This window comes from Acinonyx jubatus, chromosome B3 (assembly GCF_027475565.1).
Source record: "Acinonyx jubatus isolate Ajub_Pintada_27869175 chromosome B3, VMU_Ajub_asm_v1.0, whole genome shotgun sequence".
Taxonomy (NCBI): Eukaryota; Metazoa; Chordata; class Mammalia; order Carnivora; family Felidae; genus Acinonyx; species Acinonyx jubatus.
In genome coordinates this window covers 14824701-14843502 of record NC_069386.1, presented here as the reverse complement: position 1 = coordinate 14843502, position 18802 = coordinate 14824701, and the positions used below count along the sequence as shown (strand labels likewise).

The 18802-nt window shown below is 47.9% G+C and overlaps 1 long non-coding RNA gene across 1 annotated transcript in view; it reads right to left on the bottom strand.

Moving 5' to 3' along the window:
* Window positions 1-237: 237 nt before the first annotated feature.
* The window catches only part of LOC113601925 (uncharacterized), a 67342-nt gene continuing 48777 nt past the window's right edge, over window positions 238-18802 (bottom strand). The window contains exons 2-3 of the long non-coding RNA XR_003423258.2: window positions 5562-5645; window positions 238-2585 (exon numbers count right to left, since the gene is read on the bottom strand). This is a non-coding gene — a long non-coding RNA (uncharacterized LOC113601925). The remainder of the gene's footprint in view (window positions 2586-5561; window positions 5646-18802) is intronic.

Genomic DNA, 18802 nt, shown 5'->3' with positions numbered 1-18802 from the left:
GGCAGTCGTTTAACCAAGTCACCCAGGCGCTCAGAGACCCACAGATTTCTGCTAGGATTTTATTTCATGGTACTGCATCCTTAGGGACAATGATTCTACTGGAGATGCGTTTGTAACATGTGATTTTTTTCTTATAATTTACCGAGTGGAGTCAGGTGTGTTAAACGCTCGTTTACCTTCCGTTGTAGATATTGTTTCAAATTCTGTTGGATGGCTGTTTCAAAAGACAAATAAACGTGAACTCCAATTTATGTTTTTATTTTTAAGTGGCTTCAACAAATTGGGTCTTTCCTAATTGAAAGTTATTCGGTTTGATTACACAGCCTCAAGAACAATAGCAAAGTCAGTTTGCAATCACTTGATTTATTTCAAGTTTTCCCACTCTGCCGTTATTAAATTAATTCACCTTCTAATAAAAATAATTCCTAATGTTGAGAAAATACAGATAAGTAGAGAGAAGCTTTATTAAGATCATCAGTATTAAAACTAAATCCTTTTTTTCTCATTAAAGAAGATACAGTCAATTTAATTAATTCACATTAATCCCTAGTTGACATTAAATTCATCTAAAAATCTACACTCATAGAGATTATTAACACTAAGCCATAAAAAATGTTTAAAATGATTAATATATAGAAGAAACACAGTTGTAAAAATTCAAGTGATTATATTTTATAACGTTCTATAGGGGCGCCTGGCTGATTCAGTCAGTAGAGCATGCGACTCTTTCTCTCCAAGTTGTGAGTTCAAGCACCAGGTTGGGTGGAGAGATTACCTAAAAATAAAATCTTAAAAAACAAACAAGAAAAAAAACCCACTCTCAGAGCACCTGGCTGGTTCAGTCAGTGTAGCATATGACTCTTGATCTCTGAATTGTGAGTCTGAGCTCTGCCTCAGGTGTAGGGATTACTTAAAAAAATAAAATCTTAAAATAAAATAAAATAATAAAAATACTTGTGATTTAGAAAAACAAGAAATCAGAAAAATATCTTTTTTTTTTAATTTTTAAAAATGTTTATTTAATTTTGAGAGAGAGAGAGTGCGCACGCACAAGCAGGGGAGGGGCAGAGAGAGAGGGAGACACAGAATCCCAAGCAGCCTCCAGACTCCGAGCTGTCAGCACAGAGCCCGACACGGGGCTCGAACCCACGAACTGTGACATCATGACCCGAGCTGAAGTCAGATGCTTAACCGACTGAGCCACCGAGGCACCCTGAAAAGTGTCTTTTCTAGAGAAAAAAAAAATAGAAAATTTTACTAGGATATTGATTTAGGATTGATATTTCCTTCTACATTAACTGAAAGTGACCATGGGATAAAAATTTAGCCCCAAATTATTTTTATACCTACACCAGTTCAAGTCTCATTTTGAGAGACAGCTCTATTTTGTGAAGCTTTCTGACATTTTATTCCTTTACTTTTTCTAGAAAAGAAAAATTATTGTAAGATAATCAATAGTTCACCTCCAACATTTTTACATCATTCCAGATTGTAAAGCTATCTATGGACCTCTAGTTACCGGTAGATGTCCGGTGACATATTTTGATTCTGGCTTTTTAACTCTGTTTTCAGGCTATAGGCCACTTAACAAAGACTGTCATCATGTGTGTTCAACCCTAATTTCAGACTGAGTTCTCATCCCAAGTCCATGCTGATCGGCCTTATAAGAGTTTAACTTTGCTTAATGAGCTCCTTCATACAGGGTTCAAACCTTCTACCAGGGCAAGTCAAGCTGAACAGAACAACTGTCTTTTCCACGTACACTGACTTAAAGAACTCACCCTTCACATCAAATGACAACAACGAGAAACAGACTTGTATTTTATCCAGCTTTTCAACTGCGTGATAAGCTCTGGAGCTAATTAATTTAATAGACTAAAAGATGCCCATTTTCTTTATTTACTTTTTTTTTTTTTTTTGTCTTGATCAACATTAACGTGCTTGAACGGACACCTCTATTTTTCTTAGAGTTTTAAAGCTTCCTTTCATGTGGGAGAAAAATGGCTAAATATGTCAGGGTTTATCAAACAGAGCCTTGCTTTTTTGGCTGGTCCCTTTTGCCTTATCTAGCAAACACATTACCCTCTCCATCAAAATGTGGTCGAGCAAACAAGGCAGTAAAGCCCGCACACATAACCAGAGCTACCTTTAAACAGCCTCTAGACTCTTTAAACTCAGCTAGAAAGCTGATTAGGTCCCAGATCGTGCATATTATCTTATTTTTGATAGCTGTGCTATGAAAAGGCAATAAAGAAAAAGCTGTCTAATAAGAAGGCAAGTTAAAGTGTCTGCTTACTTAAGAGGTATACTTAAAAGGAAGGAGGAAAAAAGAACTATGTAAACTAGTGGAACTATTTGCAAATCTCAAAGGGAGCAATTGTTCAAAAAAAAAAAAAGAATTTATTTGTGAGTTAAAGGGGAGCCACGATATATCCTTAAATCTCAGCATTCACATACAGGAAACAACTTCGTCGTGGCGTATTTTCCTTTCTGGGGATATTCTCGTATCTTTGCTTAGTACACTGTCGACAACTTTGAAGCTGTTGTTTGTTCAAATGGGAGAAAGTCAAAGATTCCTTCCAGGCCTATGGAATAACCACAAAAAGACACACAGGACGTTATGTATATTTCACTGAGGTTACCTTTCCCTGCTCTAAGAGTGAATTAATTAAAAGGTGAGAAAATACTTAACACTGAAACCGACTTGAAATATCTGAGATGCACTTTTCCTATCAAACACAGCAATGGCAGGTATTTAGAAGGAAATATGTCAGCCAATGAGCAAATTGCATGCCTGTTTTTCTGCATCTTAAAGTCACTGAAAGTCCCACTTCTTGGGACTCTACAGATTTTTGGCCTATGTGCAGAGTGGAAACAGACTGGCTTACCCCATGGAGCAGGTGGAAAAGAAAAGATGTGAAAGGGATATGGAATGCTGATTTAAACAGATGGGGGGGGTTGATTCTAGGTGGCAAGGTCAATGTTAACATGTGTAAGAAAACACCAGCTCCTGTCTGGACGTGTTTGCAAGATTTGGTTTGGGAAGTGACATAAAATGAAAACTATTCTTACCTGAGGTTCTGCGATCTAATTGTAACAAAAGCAAGTCATATTCTGTATCCTTGGAGGGTGACTTGGAGGGACTGGGGACGGGTGCTGTTGGCTGCCATTCAAGGACTCTGGTTCCATTTAGCCCAGATCTTGAGTTACTATCTGGAATGGCACTAGATCAGCTCAAAAACATAAAGAAAGATATCCCATCGTTGAGGCAATGCTGATTTCATTCCCAGTCGAAACTGGCTTTGTCTTAATTCCAAAAGTCAACATGTGAAAAAAAATCAAACCCTGAAAAAAGTGTATTATCTAACTCTATTCCTTTTCATACCAAGATTCTAGTTTTTAATCAATATCCTAACGTGAGGAAATGAGGAAACATCCTTTTCTGTTAAAAAAGAAATTTAAACTTGGGGCGCCTGGGTGGCTCAATCAGTTAAGGGTCTGACTCTTGGTTTCAGCTGAGGTCATGATCTCACGGTTTCTGAGTTCGAGCCCTGAGTCAGGCTCTGTGCTGACAGCATGCAGCCTGCTTGGGATTCTCTCTCTCTCTCTCTCTCTCTGTCACTGTCTCTGTCTCTCTCCTTCTGCCTCTCCCCGGCTTACTCTCTCTCTCTCTCTCTCAAAATAAATACACTTAAAAAATTCTTTTTTAAACCTTTATTTTTTTTAAGTGTACTTGTTTATTTTGAGAGAGACAGAGACAGTGCCAGCAGGAGAGGGGCAGAGGGATAGGGAGAGAGAGAATCCCAAGCAGGTTCCATGCCGTCAGCACCGAGCCGGACTCAGGGCTCGAACTCAGGAACCGTGAGATCATGACCCGAGCCGAAACCAAGAGTTGACGCTTAATTGATTGAGCCACCCAGGTGCCCCTAAACTTTTAAAAAGAATTTTTAATGTTTTATTTATTTTTGAGACAGAGAGAGACAGAGCATGAGCAGGGGAGGGGCAGAGAGAGAGGGAGACACAGAATCCCAAGCAGGCTCCAGGCTCCGAGCTGTCAGCACACAGCCCGACACGGGGCTCGAACTGACGTACCATGAGATCATGATCTGAGCCGAAGTCGGACACTTAACCGACTGAGCCACCCAGGCGCCTCTGTGCCCCTAAACTTTAAAAAAAAAATTTCTGTAATACATTTAAACTTGAACAGCTTCATAGAACATAATTCCTAGCACATGCGAAAAGAATATCATAAAATCCAGAGGCTGTTAAAATTTGCCACGAAAGACTTAAGTACATAAGGCAAAATGGGGAGGCAGTGTGCTGGCATCCTTACCAAACCAGGGGCTAAGAAGTCACATAGCTGTTTGCCTTTTTAGAGGCTCTTAGCAGAATTTTCCTGTGACTCAGCCTACAAACCATTCAGTGGTGTGCCAACCACACCCTGCAGCAGCGTTTCAGCTTGACATTTACAAGGAAGGCGACTTACTGGGGCTCGGGAGACTGGGAGCAAGACAGTCATCGCTCGGCCCCAGGGACGGTTTTGCACTGCAGTTCAGCGCCTTCACAGAACCACTTCAAATACAGAGTTGAAGTTTTGGAGTCTAATCGCAACGCTGTGGGTGACCGTAAATAAAAGCACTGTTGGGGCGCCTGGGTGGCTCAGTCGGTGGAGCGTCGGGCTTCGGCTCGGGTCATGATCTCGCGGTTCGTGAGTTGGAGCCCTGCGTCGGGCTCTGTGCCGACAGCTCGGAGCCCGGAGCCTGTTTCAGGTTCTGTGTCTCCCTCTCTCTCTGACCCTCCCCCGTTCAAGCTCTGTCTCTCTCGGTCTCAAAAATAAATAAACGTTAAAAAAACAAAAAGCACTGTTGTCAATAACACAACGCGACACTGATGCAAACGGTGGTCTGCGATGTTAGCAGATGCCAGCCTAGTAATACACGGCGGACGCTGCCTTAGGAGCGTCGTGTCTTAACTCGCTCCTTACAGCAACCCCCGAGGCAGGCACTATTATAATTTCACTAGATGAGGAAACTGAGGGGCAGAGAATTGTAGTAACGTGTGCCCAGGGCTGCAGAGCTAAGAAGTGGTCAAACTTCAAACAAGTTCAGTCGCGTACGTGTCTGTGCGTGAGCATGTATTAAACGTGGCAAAGGTGCCCCTTGAAAAGAAATGGGAGCCCAGCCAATTTATTGGTCTCCCCCGGAGACAATATAGGAAAGTATTTTTTTTTTTTTTTGTCATTATTGGGGGTAATATACATTGCATTCTATTAAAGAAACCTGGTGGTGGATGGCTTTAAAAAAAGGTTTATTTTCAATGCAAACCAATGATTTGTAAAAACGGTTTGGGAAAAGGCTGCAAATTGATTTACAGCGTAGCTCAGAACTCCTTAGCTCACCTCATTAAAATGTGGAGATTTCGTTCACCACAAATTGGCCTTTCCTTCATCTTGCTTCATTTGCTACCTTAGGGCCCCCTGACTGACACTCTGTCATAAGTAAATATTTCCTTTGTCAGCCTACCCTTTTCTCTGTCTCTGTGGATGTTGTGTCTGTACTTACTTTCGATAATGTCTGTTTTTGTCCGCAGAAAGACGCATGTCCTGGAGTTTTGCAAATAGTTTGGGTCTTGTCACTGAACACCATCTAGGGATAAATAGCAACATCAAAGGATTAAGAAAAATTGCTGAACTTAGTATTGTCAGCAAAGAAGGTATGCCATCAGAGTCACCCACACCTGCCCCAAGTCTAAGGGACAATTAAAAGGAAATGTTCGCTGGAATGGAAAGTAGAGATCACATTTGATCAATCTCTTTACCATCATTATAAAGTACACAATCAAGCCAAAAGATGCATTTTTGTGAATAACAGCACGAAAGGGAGGGAAATGAATGAATGAGTAGATGAATGGATGAGAGAGTAAGAAAGTTTTAATTATAAATGTTGCCATTGTTGCTATCACTGGGATATACAAGAATTTTTCCTGCAATGTTAACCTAAGACCTGACGAGAAAAAATAATTACTTTAGATGCGCTGACTTATTTGGGGGGCAATTATGCACTTAACATCTTTTTAAAATGCTATGAATCTTCACCCTCCGGTGTAGCATTATATACTTATGCAATTAACCACACTGATAATGACCTTCCCATCTGATCTAGAATGACAAAATGAAACTCTGATCAACAAAGACATTCATAACAGTGCTAAGGTGGCCTTTCCAGGCTTCATGAGTCATCCCAAGAGTTTCTGAAGGACAAACATAAAAGTAGCAAGCACAATAAACAACACTATGTCTATTACTGAGAAAAGAACACACATTTGAAACTTTACTTTTACACACACACACACACACACACACACACACACACACACACCCGTTGCTAACCCGATTAATAGAAACCCAAGAAGATGCACCAAAAAACGTGTTCCATTTTTGGAAACACTATTTTTTCAAGCACAGATTAGTACCCATACCCATGCGTACTCTGTTGGTGTTAGTTTTTCGAAAGTCAAGGAGAAAGCTCCTTTCCTCCAGAAATCTCATAGGAAGTAATTATTCACTGGTCCGTCAATAGGTAGTGCTAATTTCACTAGGATGTGCCCAGATCATTAGGATCATTTACTTGAAAAGACCCAAATAGTATGAAAGTGTATGTATGGACAGTTTGTTCTTATGGGGGGGGGGGAAGAATCGTTTTCTCACCCACGGGGTTGGGGGTCTGGGGCCATTGAATATTAGTAACAATACAGTCTGCTGCCAGAGGAGGTTAGGAACCAATTCCCAGTGCAACCTCAGAAAACTGTAAAAAACAACAACAACAACAACAACAACAAACCATTTTGTCTCCTGCTTTCCACATCCCATAGCTGTTATTGAAAGAGAGCAAAGGAAAAGCAAAAGAGAAGCCCACACTATTTGACATTTTCACCACGACACCCAACCACCTTGCCACCCCCCAGTTAAGGAAATGTTAGCCCAGCCACAAATCAAAATGAATAATCTGATTACACTTGGGGAACCAGAGTAAATAAAGGTTGTGTGCCCTGTAATTACCCACACTGAACCATCTCAGGAGGTATTTAAAATATTTGGGGGTTGCAGGTGGAGAAAGGTTTCTTGGCCGTAGTTGTTCATTGAAATCTCTTACAGGATTTTTTTTTTTTTTTTTTTGAAACCTAGCCTGTGATGCAGAGCCTGCTGGGCTAAATTATGAACCAAAGGCTTTGGGGTGGGAACAATCAATCAAAATACCTGGGGTAGTGTGTAATGTGCATGATCTTGTCAGCATGAGCAGGCTGCCCCTGAACACGGTCCCTCAGCAGGTTAAATAAATATGATACTATAGACAAACCGACAGGATCACACGGCTGCATCAATCAGCTGTTGATAAAATACAATCTTCCTTTAATACACGCTGAGAAAGTTATTTAACACTTACAAAACCTATATCCATTTCTTGTCCTTTTTTTTTTTTTTTTCCTTTCCAAAGTGTTACTCTTTTCAAGAGCAGGGGGAAGAAGTTGAGCCATCTCGGGTGGAGGAAGGGGATTTAATGGACCCAAAGAAACAGACGCGGCAGCCTAACCTGGGGGGGAGGGTGTGTACAAATAACAGCCGTGGGGGTGGGGGAACCTACCGGAGCGTCCCCCCCCCCCCCCCCGGCAGAATGCAAACCAGGCCTGAGGCTTTGCAATGGGTCTCAAAAAAAAAAAAAAAAAGTGGATACCCTTGTTGAAACTACCCCCGCAGGGAAGCCCCGGGTGCACAAGCAAACGCGCGTTATTTCAATTCCGTTCTTATTTCAGCTCTGCAGTTTGCCTGCCTCTGGAGCAGATGAGAGAACCATTCCGGATTTAAGGGCGGGGGGGGGGGGGGGGGGGGGGACGGAGGGGGGTTGCTGGACAGGAAATCATTTAACAGGCAGGGGTGGGGTGGGGAGGGGGGCTCCAGTGAACTTAGAAAAGTGACCCCATAGACCCGGTGGTTAAGGGGTGATCGTGGCTGACTGCACACCGGTGAAACTTGGGGGGGGGGGGTCAGTACTAGGGAAACAGGGAGACAACTGCCCTGAGTTCGCAGCGAGGGTGCTAAGCGCCTGTGTGCTCTGTGGCTTGAGAAAAAGCCCATCGGTGATTAAGGAGCCACTCTCCCCGCTTGCAAACAGGCGACAATGACAGGGGGTTGGTGCCAGGACCCTCCAGAGCGCCGGCCCAGGCTGGACCGTAAGTCGATTTTGACTTTAACCTTCGCCTGGCGCCCGCTGTCCCCCCACCCACCCACACGCGGCCGCCCGGCCTCCACTGTAACCCCGGGTCCTCTCCTCTGTCGCGCGTGGACCCGCGACACCGCGCGCCCGGGGCAGGGCCGGGCGGGGAGTGGCCGAGCGCCGGGGAGGGCGTCGAAGGCCGGGGGGGGGGGGGGGGGGGGGGGGAGCCCCGGGGAAGTGCCGACGGGCTGTCTCTTAACGAGTGCAGATTAATGTCCCATCTCACACTAAGCTCTCCTAAGTGCCGTTGCTCCAGCCCAAACACTGCGAGCGTGGCGAGGCGTCGCCTGCCACTCAAAACGCCGATCTTTCCCAGCCTGTTGAAATAACCCGCCGGGGCCGCCGGAGGTGCTGACGGCCACGTTTGTCAGCGCGCGGAGCCACACGGGACCCTCCTCGGCGGCGACCGGGGCTCGGAACCAATCCAACGCGCGCGAGCGCGGCCGCACTCGGCGCGGCTCCTCCCTCGGCCACGCACGCCCTCCCCTCTGGTTTCCCGAAGATTCGCGCGGGGAGAGGATGTTTTTGGGGACCCACGGGTCTGCGGCGGGGGCGACTTAGGTCGCCGCGAACCGGCTCCCTGCCCCGCACTGTCGCAGGCTCGCCTGGGCGGCCCGTGCCACGTAGACGCATTAGGCGACAGATGGAGACCCGGCAAAGAACCGGACCGGGACGGCCGGCTTGCACGGACCCCCTCGGCCCTAACAGGCCCCAGTCCTCCGGCAGACTCCCTGCCCACGCCCCACGTCCAACTGGGAGGCTCCGTCCCCTGGGCCGGAGGCGGGGAGGGATCCAGGTGAGGGAGGGAGGAAAGGAGGGATCTGGCTCCCCTAAGAGCGCTTTCCATCCCGGAAACTCGCTTGAGGTCCCCTCCCGACCCCCGACCCCCTAACCCCGGGTGCGGCTTCAGCTGGCCGTGGCGGCGACCCGGGCCTCGGGGACGGGGGGGGGGGGGGGGGGGGCGCTGGAATCCTTGCAGCCTTTTTGGAGACTTGGCGCTTTCAAGAGCTCTTTACCTGAAACTGACACCCGCAAGCACTCCCCAGGGACCTGTTGGGCAGATGGAGTGGCAGGGCCAGGCGGGGCCTGTTGGCGAGACACGGGGACATTTGTCATGGGTGACCCGGCGCCTCGGCTTCTGAGCCCACGCCGGCGCGGGGAGGCCCGCGCTAATGTAATAAAGCGAGAGCGACAAGAGGAAAGGCCTCTCTCGCCCCGGGGCCGCCACATGCTCACTCCGTTTTACTGTCAGGGCTGGTCGAGGCTGTGGCTTCATTTCATATTCCATTAATATTTACAGCAGCTATTGAATTTCCCATTACAAAGTTCACCATACACACTGCTAATATGAAATTTTAATAGTATTGTGCACATTATGAAAAGTCCCACCATTAAGAGGGGACGCGGGAGGGTCCTAGGGAGAAGTTGCCCTGGGAAGTTATCCTCCACTGAGCGCTTGAAATGCCCCCCAACGCCCCCCTCCCAGGTCATTACATGAATTCATTTGCGACTATTACCATAAAGACGCGAAACGGTGGGCATTTTATCAACACGGAAATCAAAAGCGAAGGAGGGAGGCAAGTGGGTAAAAAGCCCGCTGGTTAAACTGAGTTTGCAAAGTTGTGCGTGTTGGTGCTTTGCCGTGACTTACGGATGTTTCTACACCGCCGCAGCTAGGCGACCCTGGGGGGCAAGGGGGCGCCTGAGGAACCGGCAGAAGTTTCCAGGTTGGGCTGGGTTCTGGCCGCAGCCGGTCCGAGGCGGAGGCTCCGAGCGCCGGCGGTGCGGTGGGTGAGGCCGCCCTCTCCTCCCCACTCCCCTTCCCCGTACGCCTGGCTCTAAGCTCTAGAAGTTCCCAAGGCTGCAGTCCTGGGGTGGCCCCGGGGGGGGGGGGAGGGGGGGAGGAGGAACCTCCCCCGAGAACCGTGTCATCTGTTTGGCAACTTCTCAGGACTGGCACCCTAAGTTCGGGTGGTTCTCCGGCAGGAAGATTGCCCTGAGAAACGTGGTTCCCTTGCCACGTGTTTTGCAACGGAGCAGCGAGGGGCAAATGCTACCCTGGAGGGAAAAGGAGAGGAGGGGGAAGGAAGAGAAGGAATGTGGCCTGGACCGTTGGAAGGGCGGGTGCACACACCCTGACCCCAAGGTCCCGCCGCCCAAAGCGGCCCGAGGGAGGCAAGCCCAAAGGCTCCAAGATGGCAACACCGAGCCCTAGGATACAGTTTGTCTCCACGGCCCCTGGAGGGCTGCACAGTGGAGCGGGGGTGCGGGGGCTGGAGACGCACCGTCTGCTGCAGAGGGGGGGCGGGGGGCGTCCCCTTCCTCCAGGGTTCGCAGGCCGGTGGGTCCGTGCGCCCACCTTCCACTCAGGTCCGAGCCCCGCCCACCTGGGTGCCGCCCTCCAGAACCTGTCGCCTTCCCAGCCTGTGCCAGCATAAGGACAGTCAACTTCCTGGAAGACCCAACCGGCGCCCGAACCCCTCTTGCCTCTCGCATTTAACCCCACCCTAGAGTGGATAGTCAAAACAGAAGGAGGATCAGACGTATTTGGTTTTGTTGGGGGCGCGCGCATGGTGTCCTAGCGCTAGGCTGCACGAGGCTTTCACACCCCCTGCCCGCGCACCCTCACACCGCCCCCTTCCCACACTCCTGGGGTGTAAATTAGGGGGCAGTACTTTAGGCGCCACGGCGGGGTCTTAATAGGCTTGTTTCCGCCATGAGACGGCAATTTCTGAATCTTTAGGTTACTTCTCAGCTACAGGAAAATGACAGTGACAGAAGGTAAAGATGGGTGACATTTCCACAGCAAGATCTGGTGTCGGTGTTTTTTTTTTTCCTGGGTTTTTAAAAATTATTACTATTATCATCATTCCCCCAATTTTGTCTGTTTTTTTTTCCCTTCAGCCCCTAAATGTGTCATGCTTTGTCACATCCTCTGTGTGTGTGTTTAGAGAACATTTGAATAAAAGGCTCGATGCCAGGTATTGGTGACACAGGGGGTGGAATTTTCAGCCGCTCCACAAAGAGTTGGCCGCCTCTATTTGCATAAGGTCAGAGTAGTGCTTCTGATAGAACTTTAGCAGCATCTCTGTCTCTTAGCAACACTCTTGCACTCTTGGTCCCCGCATTAAATTGACTGGTCCCTTCCTTTTCTTCCTTTCATTGGGAGGCTTACAATAAAATGTCACCCTTCCAACCTGTGCCTGTCACCCAGTAGGTCATCTGTATCTCCCCCTTCCCCCTCCCCCAGCTCCTCCCCTCCCCCTCCCCTTTCTCTCCAGCTCCAATTGGAGGAGGAGATGTTTCATTTGGTGGAGTCCCAAAACTGTTTCATTTTATTGTGTTAATTCATATTAATACCATTTCTCCCTTTGTTATTATTAAGAAAAAGCCCTCGTAAACAGAGGCGCGATAAAGAGCAAATTGCCAGCACCTGCCAGACAGTGGGCCTGCGAAAGGGTAATAAGGCGAGTGCAGAGAGAGAGAGAAAGCGAGGTTCGGGTCAGCCTCCCCACCCATTTAGTTGATGCAAGGTTGAGTGCAGCCGGAAAGCCCTAGAAGCACTTGCAATGCGCCAGGCAGCCTCTTGGCTCTGCGATGGGACACGGTGACAGGATCCAGATGCTGATAGGTGGTGTTAATGGAGGGTCACGTTTGGACAATAGTATCCATCACTTGCCTCCTGGCTCCTCTGTCAGATGGAGTCGTTTCTGACCGCTCCATCACTCAGGTTTGGGATAGATTCAATTATTACCTCCGCCCTGGCAACGGGATATACGAATCTCTGCCCAAAGGACATTGTTATTATTAGTATTAATTATTATTATTGCTGCTGCACCTCTCCCTTTGTTCCTTTTAAAAGAAGAAGCTCCTAAGTGTTCCAAAACCCCTTCCTATTTTAGCCTAACCTAACCAACAGCTGCCCAGTTACTAAAGCCCATGGGATAATGGCCGCTTAATTAACACAAAGCAACTTTTGTGTGCATGCCTGAATGATTATTGCTGATTTTTATAATATTATCAGTTGCCTAAATTAAATCGTCTCTGGCTGTTTCCCCAGGTTTTGGGAGAGTCCAACTTAGGGTCTTGGCGCTCTCCTTAAAAGAAAGCGAAGAACTCATTTCCATCAGGTTGAAGATCAAGAAAACTAAAATCCCGGGACGCTTTTCGTAAAGGGAATTGGGAATCAGATGTCAGGTGTTGCTGAAGTCCCTTTACACTCTTGTCTCTGCTCTCCTGGACAGAGAAACTGAACCTTTTCTCAGAAGAGTGGTTTGTTTTCTGTAACACCCCCTGGAGTGGGGCAACTGGGAACGTAAAACACCCTGCTTTTCCCTGGTATTTTCACAAACCCTGGCTTCGCTTTCTCCTCTTTTCTGCCTAGCTTGCACGCCCTGTAATTCCTGTACTGTATTGCTAGATAAATGTGCAGGTAATGGGGTCTGAAAAAAGCAATCAGGGTTAGAAGTCAACTAGCTCCTCTTTAATAATTCACGTGTCATATTTCTTCCACTATGTCAAGTTTGCTAAAGAAGATGGACAGGGGCTGACGGGCAGCCACTTGAGTTTATTATTCTCAGCCTCAGAAGGGAGGAAACCCATAAAAAGAGATGTTCCCGCTCTTCCTACAAAGGGGCTCAGCCAGTTTGAGGCTTCCTCAGAATTCTATGTTGTCTTGCTGGCCCAGCTTTCCAGTTCTTCTGCAAGCTGACTGGAAGATTTGTAAAGATGGGATAGGGGAGCCAAAAAATATTCCTGGGGACTTTGCGGATTTCCGTGTACCTCTCCTTTCCTCCTCACTAGTGCCTTCATTCTGATTCTCTTCCCAGTGGCAATTCTGTTCCCATTTTTTCTTTTGCCACAGTACAGAACACCTCTGCCAGGTCAATTTCAGTCAGTTACAGATGACAACTCTTGTTTCAACTTTCTTACACATGACCTTTGCAACTTTTTCCCTCCTCCGGGGGCACTGTTTGTGACAGCTTCGTGTATCTTCTACTTTTAAATCTCTCTGTCCTCTTTTCTTTTTGGAAGGGTGTGGGGGGGGGGTTGAGATATGTGATTTTCTTCAATCAATAATTGGCTCTTTCCAGAAAGAGGGAGGGGCACAGTATAGAGAAATCAATGAAGTTTTAAGCATATTGAAGTTTGGTTCTGGAGAACAAGTTGATGTGTGTGTGTGTGTCCAGACTCCAAAAAGGAAGAGAGAACAAAAAGATAAACAAAGATTGATTCTTAGGTGGTGAGACTGTGCCCCAACACAGAAATGAGCATCATGTTTACACAGTTTTCATTCCCCTATGGCTCTTGTTGCCTCATCAGATTTCTAAGCTTTCCAGTCTACACAGACCAAGCCCGGGAGTGATTTCGTTTACAATTTCTCTCTCCCAATCTTTTCAAGAAGCCAAACATTAGAGGAAGGTTTATCCATCGTGGGGGCTAAAACTTTTTCCACGGGTTACTTTTTCCATGAAAAGAACCCTAGAGTTCTGCAAACCTTTTAGCTGATTGGTTGTTGATGGCCAGGCGTATAAAGAACAAGCATTTTGCATGTTTCAGTTCTTAAGAGTTTGCCAACAAAAATAACCTAGTAAATCGGTCTTTGGGGGAAATACAGTTTCATCTTCAAGGTACTAATGGCACACGTCATGACAGAAAAATAGTATCTCCTATCCTATTCATTCTGTAACTTCGGTGCTATAAAAATTATCTATTTTAAGCGCCTTTTCCACTCAGTTTAGTGGCTCTTTAAATTCAGCGTCTTTTCTGCAGCAGGTGCCCACCGTGGGCACTCACGACTTGTTTTTCAGCCTCAGTTGTTACAATATGAACCTTCCCAACTTGTAGATCTATTTGTCTGTCTGACAAAGTGGTTGGGGGGGGGGGGGGAGGGACGTTTAACGGAAAGTTCCAGTGGAACAGTAAACAATGGTTTATTTTAAAAAAATCAGGCATATTTGACAAGAGAATAAATAGTTTTGGAAAAAAAACTAACAGTAAAAGATTGTATTGAGGTTAGAAAAACTAACTTGGGTTTACACCGGTCTTGTTGCATGGTGTGGGGGAGGAGTACAATGTGCCCAAGACCGTGCTTCCAAGAAACTATTTAAAACCACTCCCTACAACTTTTTCTGGTTGATACATTTTATCCGCTTCACTCATCAGCCAAGCCCTGGAACAATTTTTCAAACACCCTTCAGGACCCAGCCCTCTTTCTTGAATGGGAAATACTGATGGACCCTAGCTGTTTGTTTACAGTTTATCTAATTTCTCTCCCTCCTCAACGATAGAGGTTCATGTTTCATTTGCATATTTTTTTTCAGATGGGCGTCGGGAGGGGGGAAAGAAGGATCTGTAGGGTTTGGGGTTTTGTTTTTGTGTTTAACGCATTTTGCTATGGCGCGCTAAGCACTGCTAGCAGAAAGTTTCTAGTTTTCTGGCTTTCACTGAGTTCGAATCCTTCAAAGCAACGAATTTTGGACGGAGGCTTGCTTTTGAAACTACTAGCCACGCCTTCTCTAGATATGAGAAATGGGGCTAGAATTTGGAGAAACATATCACCCTTTGGAGGATACAACGTTGCCGCCCCCCCCCCCGCCCCTTTTGTCCTGCATTTCTGCAGATAACTGAGCCACCACCCCGACCCCTACTCCGCTGGCCTCCCCAGACCAACCCAAATCTTGCAAGCTCACTTCCCTGTGGGGCGCTGGCTTTGTGCTCCGTTTGGGGTCCCCTACCCTACTCAAGGTAGGGCCAGGCGAGGCAGGTCTGAGCACTCACAGAGACAAAACTATTTTCCACTGGCGATGGGTGATGAAAAACATTTGAAACGCTGCCAGGGAGAGAGAGGACGCGTTCCCCACCCTGCAAAATCAGCAGACTTAGCAGAAACCCCCAAGGCCGCGTTTCCCACCTTACAGAAAATAAAAGTCTGCTCGATTCCTTTTTCTTTTTTTCTTTTCCTTTTTTTTTTTTTTTTTTCTGTTTTAACTGGGCGAGAGGATGTAAACTCAGAGTAAACCCAAAACTACTCAAAGGAGATCTAGGGGGAGCGTGTGGGGGGCACATCCCTGTTCTCGCAGAGGTCCGCAAAGAAACAGAGCCGGGGAGACAGGGAAATGCACGCTTGCCGCCTGGAACCTAAGACGCAAATTTGCGCGCCGGGAAAGGGGTGGGTGGCGCGAATTTTCTTGGGCCGATCGCGGGGCCGTGGGCGGCGCGGCTCCGGGAGGGAGGGCGCGGGTTGGTGGGACCCGGCGCCCTAGGGCGCAGGGGGGCGGCACTCCGGCCCCCCGCGCGTCGCCCCGCGGGCCCCGCGCACCCACGCGCCGCGGCGCCCACCCGGATTCCATCTCGAGCCCGGCTCACACCTATCATTTGAAGCCATCTTCGCTCTGTCTTCCAAACATCTGAGCATTTGTGATTCCACCCGCCGCTCCTTCTTATTGAGTTCTCCGTGTCTCTCGGCAACTTGTCATAACCTGTAATAAAATGCCCTTTCTGGCGGGAGGTAGCGTCCAGAGGCCAGTCTTTCCATTTGCAACTGATAGCCGAGGACAGGAGCCGCGGCGGCCTCCCTTTTGTCCGCCTCCGGCTTTAACTCCTGCCGGGCCGGCCCGCGCTCCCAGATGCCGGCCGGGTGCGGGTGCGGGTGCGTCCCCTGCGGCTCTGGGAGAAAGTTCTGGGCTTCTGGGGCTGCGCGCACACGTGTTGCCAAGTCGTGTTCCTCAAAATGAGAAGAGGCTGTTTGCACATTTCGTTTCTTCTCCTCCTCCTCCTTTTTTAATGGGGTAGGGGGTGAGGTTGACCGAGAGGAACAGACCTGGATAGGGTCACATTGAATGATCCCGAGGTCACCGCGGCCAGCATGGCGGGGGGGGGGGGGGGGGGGGGGGCGCTTCTCACTGGGCTGGTTCTTTAACTGGGCCGAACCACTTCCTTCATTAGGGAGACCCATCCTGTAATTGTTTTCGTAACATGTGTTCGAGATTTTTCTATCCGACCTGTGAACGTTAAGGGTTCACACAGGACTGCGGTGTGAACTCACCAAGGATGGGGAGCCCCAGAGGGCCAGGGCGTTGGGCTGCCCAACCCCGATGTGCTATCTTCCTGCAGGGGTGAGCCCCCCTCCAAAGCGCACTCTGGCTTCGCAATTACCCCCCTCCCCCCCCCCCCCCCCCCGTCCTAGTTGTCTGAAACACCCCTCTCCAGCAGCCACCATTATGCATTTAGAAGGACCCCCGCTCCGAGATGTCACCTTAGCATTCTCTAAGGTCGCTGATGGGAGAGGTGGAATCGACCAAATATTTTTCATGTGACTTTCACCATCTGTGACAGAAGGGGGAGGAGGATGGGGAAGGCCGGTAAGGTTGTGTCAGGACTGGGAAAGAGGAGCCAAGCCAGGATCCCTGCCACCGTCTTCCTGGTGACTCCTTGTGTCATTGGTTTATCTGTTTAAAGAAGGAAGTAGGGTGGCCAGGCAAAGAGACGGTGTGAGTGTCCCCTTCCTGAGCCCGGAGGCCCCCTGTCCAACCCCACAAGTCTTCCAGGTCCCCCAAACGAGGAGGGGGGCTGTGAAGTTATTCTCATCGAGCTGTGAGGCAGAAACAGCCTTCCCTGATCTCGCACCCTCGGCCTGCCTCCCTTGACCTTCTCCAAAAGAGATGCCCACTGACTCTGGTCTGTCCAGCTGAGATTCCAGACTTCCTGTGCCCACCCCTCTCTGCCAATTCACACACTGTCTGCTGATTTCTTTCTACGCCCGGAAGCCAGTTCAACCTTAATAAGCAATACTTGAAAAACCCAAACCACGTTCTGTCCCCCAAAGGAAACCTGCAGAAAATGGCCAGCTGAACTCTGCAGGCGATTTCTTTGGGGGCAGGGGGGAGTGGGAGGGAGAAGGAAGAGTTTGTGTCACAAACTGTGATAAGAGACGGAGAGTGGAACCATGTGATTTGAGAGTCGCGGTTATTTTCTTGTTCCTCGCCATCAAAGTCCATTCTGTTTAGTTAAGCAAAACAAATGCATTTCTGTCTTCTGCACGGAAACGAGCCGGTGAGATCTAGTGGGGAGGAGTTTAATGGATCTGGGCAAACTTAAGCAGGGGAGGCTTTTAATCCCCCGAAAGAGAGAAAATTAAGGGGAAAAATCGCAAGAACACAGAAAAGGCATTTCTCGTTGAGCAATTGTTTTAGAAATAGTCCACTGCGCTGTTTCTTGCCATCCCTCATTTCTCCTTTGTTTTATTTCTCAAGCTTGATGGGTCGGTCTCTAGGACGTCCCGGGACGTGGGCATCTGAAAGTGGTTACTTTGCTATCAGTTGGGCCAGTGCTCCTGCCTTTATGAAGGTGATTATTACTGTCCCTTTTAATCTCTGCACAAAGCCAGACTCCCTGTCCCCCCGTGTGTCCTACTTTTTGTAGAAACTACGAGGTTGCGAATCCTAGAAACAGTATTCATTTAAAACACTATTCGGAAACACTCAGGACATATTTGAGGAGCCTGACAATTATAGCCCCATTCTCCCCAGTTAGCTCATAGGCTCTATTCAGAAGGAAGCCATTTGGGGGCATGTAAAAGCCAGTAAATTTCCCGCCACACAAAAGAAACGGGTGCTTTCTGCCCACTGCCTATTTCCACTCGAAGGCGAATAATGCCCCAGTTACCACCAGGCCTGACTTGATTTATCTTGGTTAATAGGATTAACGTGTCAGCCCCTCTCAAGAATTTCCAAATGCAGATCTGGAGGGTCACTGACTCGCTGGTGTCTTTTTTCCCCTCTGATGGGCATAATGATGCACCTCCAAGCAGAGGGCCTTTGTCCGGTGAGGGAAGGCAGATTATCTGTCTCCAGTGAAATAAGGCGTGTTGCCACCACCTTTGCCAAGACTCAAAGCCAGAACCCAGTCACTATAAAATAATTGTGTCACTGCCTCACCAGTGCCCTGTTCGTGTTTCATTTCTCTTTTGACCGTAATTGAATGGTTGAAAAGCAAAAATGTAGACAAATTCCAGCCGTATTGAGATCCGTTTCTTCCTCCACTACCTCAGCCCATCATTAGATACTTTCCCTCTCTGCGCAGGAGGTCAGAGTGTATAAATATAAATTGCATTTTGCATTACTTCTAGATGAGTGAAGCTGTCAAAGCAATAATATGAGCTTTCAGTCCCACATTCTAGCACTTCTTTCCCATTTTTTGGCCAAGAGGTCATGTGCAAATTGAACGTGACAACCCAGAAGACATGTCCAACAGACTCGTATTGTTACCCCGCTCCGCCGCCTGGCTCATAACAACATTAAGCCCACATTAGTCTCCAGCCTCCTCCGCCAGACAGGAACTCCTAACCATGGGACCTAGGCTTCTCAAAAAGTTCACTTCGATGCTGACATGTCGTCTGAAAGTGACAAGAAGCACTAACCTAGAATATTTTTCATCCAAGATGCATGAGGATGCCATCCTCGGAAAGACCGGGCCAGTGTCTTACAAGACAAAAAACCGAGGAACAGGTGAAGAGCCAAAGAGCCCCCAAA